Genomic DNA, 4,088 nt, shown 5'->3' on the forward strand with positions numbered 1-4,088 from the left:
TGGTATGAGATTTAAACACTATTTGTGTGAGCAAAGCAAAAAAGACTGTCAACTCATTTGCAAATCACACTGTTAAATTCTGGTCCGACATTCTGGTTCTAAATCCATGGGAACTATGACAACCGCCCTTATGATGTCACAACCAGGTCAGGATCATAGAATTAGGAATGAGTCATTTGACAGAATCTCTATGGTCATATATATACACTGAACAAAAATATAAATGCAAAAATTTAACAAGTTACAGTTCACATAAGGAAATCAGTCAATTTCAGCAGGGGCACAGCCATGTGTGGGCCTGGGAGGTCATAGACCCACTGGGGAGTCAGGCCCAGACAATCAGAATTCATTTCCCCACACAAAAGGCCTTTATTACAGACAAAAATACTCCTCAGTTTCATCAGTTGTCCGGGTGGCTGATCTCAAATCATCCCGAAGGTGAAGAAGCCGGATGTGGAAGTCCTGGGCTGACGTGTTTACATGTGGTCTGCGGTTGTGAGGCCGGTTGGACGTACTATCAAATTCTCTAAAACGACGTTGGAAGCGTCTTATGGTAGAGAAATGAACATTCAATTCTCTAGCAACAGCTCTGATGGACATTCCTGCAGTCAAGCATGTCAATTGCACGCTCCCTCAAAGCTTGAGACATCTGTGGCATTGCGTTGTGTGACAAAACTGCACACTTTAGAGTGGCATTTTATTGTCCCCAGTACAAGATGCACCTGTGTAAATGATCATGCTGTTTAATCAGCTTCTTGATATGCCACACCTGTCAGGTGGATGGATTATCTTGGCAAAGGAGAAATGCTCACTAACAGGGATGTAAACACATTACAGTGAAATAATTTGAGAGAAATAAGCTTTTTGTGTGTATGGAACATTTCTGGGATCTTTTATTTCAACTCATGAAACATGGGACCAACACTTTACATGTTGCGTTTATATTTTTGTTCAGTTTAATTCGAATAATTCTGATTCTATGGTCTGGACCCACTGTGACCCTTGTTACCATGGCAACATTTTCAATCAAATGTGTTACCTCTATCAATATGGAGGACTGTAGTGGAGTGAGTAGCCTCTAACCCACTTCGCTATCAATTTATGATACAGTTCACAAAGTTAGAGAAAACAAAGTTTTGATTTGGATTTGGATTTTTTTTCAAGTCACTTCCAACTCAATTTGAGAGAATATCACGGCAGTGTAATTTTTCTGACTTAACTTAATTCCCTCTTCTTCAAACTAATTTCCTATCAGCCTGTGATAACCCTCTGATTGAGGCTGGAGCTGGGGCTGGTCCATGGTAATTTCTCCACTTTATACTGTCTCCATCAAGGTAAAACCTACTCCACCTCACCCCTCATCCCAGCCCTGATCCTCCTTTAATACTGAACAGGACGGGTTGGACTCAGTCAGCATATAGTCACCTGGACCCCCATGTCTCTATGCTAATGTACCTCTTCTCCTCTCCCGGCTTCTGTCTTTTGCTATCCCTTCTAATACATTTAATACACCTCTTCTCCTCTCTTTTCTCTCCCTCCCTCTCAAACCCTCTCTCTCTCTCTCTCTCTCTCTCTCTCTCTCTCTCTCTCTCTGTTTTATCCCACTGTTTGCTCTTCTCTGAGATAAAGTCAGACAAATCAGACAAATACCACTTTTTTGAATAATGTAAGGTGTAATATAATGAACTCTCAGTGAATCCTCACCTTCATCTAATTTATATCTCATTTTATAGAGGAGAAAGAAATCAATTTTCTCTCTTATTATGATTCCTCTGCTCCTTAAATCCTGGCTTCTGGGTGCGTTCTCTCTCTCTCTTTCTCTTAATGTACAGGTCTTCTCTCCTCTCTGTTCATTTTTCATTCCTTCTCCCGCTCGCCGATTATCCCAGCGCATATCAAAGGCCCTCTAATGAAGATTCACAACATTTTCCCCTTCTCTACTAATACCTTATCAAAGAAGAATCTCGTTCCGGAAAATCAATTTTCTTTCATATTATTAAGTCCTCCTCCACTGCACTTGCATGCATGATTCTTTAGTTAGCGCAGAGCAACAGAGAGGGACTTAACCCTGAGCACCCACACACTCAATACAGATACGCTTATCTCATATCACATATCACATAGCTACTGCTATTCCCTGACTGGGAGATAGGAGGTTATAGGGAGGAGGAGAGGAGAGGAGAGGAGAGGAGAGGAGAGGAGAGGAGAGGAGAGGAGAGGAGAGGAGAGGAGAGGAGAGGAGAGGAGAGGAGAGGGAGATTAGGCTAGGGGAGCTGGACTAGGCCCTGCGATTGAGGATGAATATGCTCTGTGGTTGACGACAACTACGCTGGGTTGCAGGCATTGGGTCACTTAGTTTGGTTGTTTTGTTTAAAAAGAGCACGGTTGGGTTGTTGAGATATGACCCAGTGATGCTGGGGTTGTTGAGATATGACCCAGTGATGCTGGGTTGTTGAGATATGACCCAGTGATGCTGGGTTGTTGAGATATGACCCAGTGATGCTGGGTTGTTGAGATATGACCCAGTGATGTTGGGTTGTTGAGATATGACCCAGTGATGTTGGGTTGTTGAGATATGACCCAGTGATACTGGGTTGTTGAGATATGACCCAGCAGGTCAGATCAGAAGACTGGATGTGTGGCTTAGTAAACCCTAAACTTAACCCTTACCATAACCCTAACCCTAACCATATTAACACTTACCCAAACTCTTATTCGAAACCTAACCCTAATATGATAGAAGAACGACGCAACGGTATAGGGTACATGGTGATATCATAAAAAATGGGAAGGTACAGTACTCAAGTGTAAAGGTCAAAGAGGGCGGGCGGGAGACTAATGGTGCATCCAGACACAACATTAGAGAAAACATTTTTAGGTTCAATTCCTCATTTAAGCCTCGGGGGTGTAGAGTTTTCAGATGAAAGATCCATCGGGCTTCAATGGCACAGAACTTAAGATCAGTAACAGCATGATTAGCCTCAGGCATTAAATGTATAATAAAAGATGTCATATAAAAATTAAAATCATTGAGGAAAATTGAAATGGGCGGTGTACAAATGGAATTACATTCACTCTCCCGGGTGGCCAAAAAAGAACTATATGCAAGACACGCTCCTAATAGGCCACAAGTCCTGAACTTTTTTGTGTGTGTAAGCCCTAGAGTGGAGGCTGAATTGGCCCAGTGATAGAGTTGGACTGGGGCCTACGGTGGAGGTAGAATAGGTTCTATAGTGGAGCTAGAGTAGGCCCCGTGTTGCAGCGAGGTGCTGGGTGATAGATAAAGTGGGGCAGGCATAATGATGAGGCATCATGGATGTAAATGATACTCAGCGCTGGAGAGAGAGAAAGAGATGGGGGATGGGGGAGGTCTGGAAGAGGAGTGACCCAGGGAGAAGGGGAATAGATAAATGATCAAAAGGAGAGCAGAGCAGAGGGAGAAACAGAAGTGTTGGGGGTGGTGATGTATGTGGGCCTGTCAGAGAGGTCGCACAAGATGCAGTGTGCTCTTCCATAGGGGATACCCCCCCACCCCCCACACACACACCCTAATGACGTTATTCAGAGATAACACACTAAATCACACACACACACACATACATTGCAGAAGACACTATCATATCATCTTTCACTTCCTCCTACACATAACACAACTCCACGTTCCATCACACTCTGAAGAACAATCCTTTACTCTTCTGTTTTCTGATCGGGAATGACTGAGATCTGCTGTGAGAATGTTGCCCATATTCTGGTTCTCTCTCTCTCTCTTTCTGTGGTGCATTGACTGGGGAGAGAGAGAGAGAGAGACTGGGGGAGAGAGAGAGAGAGAGAGAGAGAGAGAGAGAGAGAGAGACTGGGGGAGAGAGAGAGAGAGAGAGAGAGAGAGACTGGGGGAGAGAGAGAGAGACTGGGGCAGAGAGAGAGAGAGAGAGAGAGACTGGGGGAGAGAGAGAGAGACTGGGGCAGAGAGAGAGAGAGACTGGGGGAGAGAGAGAGAGAGACTGGGGAGAGAGAGAGAGAGAGAGAGTCTGGGGGAGAGAGAGAGAGAGAGTCTGGGGAGAGAGAGAGAGAGAGTCTGGGGAGAGAGA

The sequence above is a fragment of the Salmo trutta genome, chromosome 25 (assembly GCF_901001165.1).
Source record: "Salmo trutta chromosome 25, fSalTru1.1, whole genome shotgun sequence".
Lineage (NCBI taxonomy): Eukaryota > Metazoa > Chordata > Actinopteri > Salmoniformes > Salmonidae > Salmo > Salmo trutta.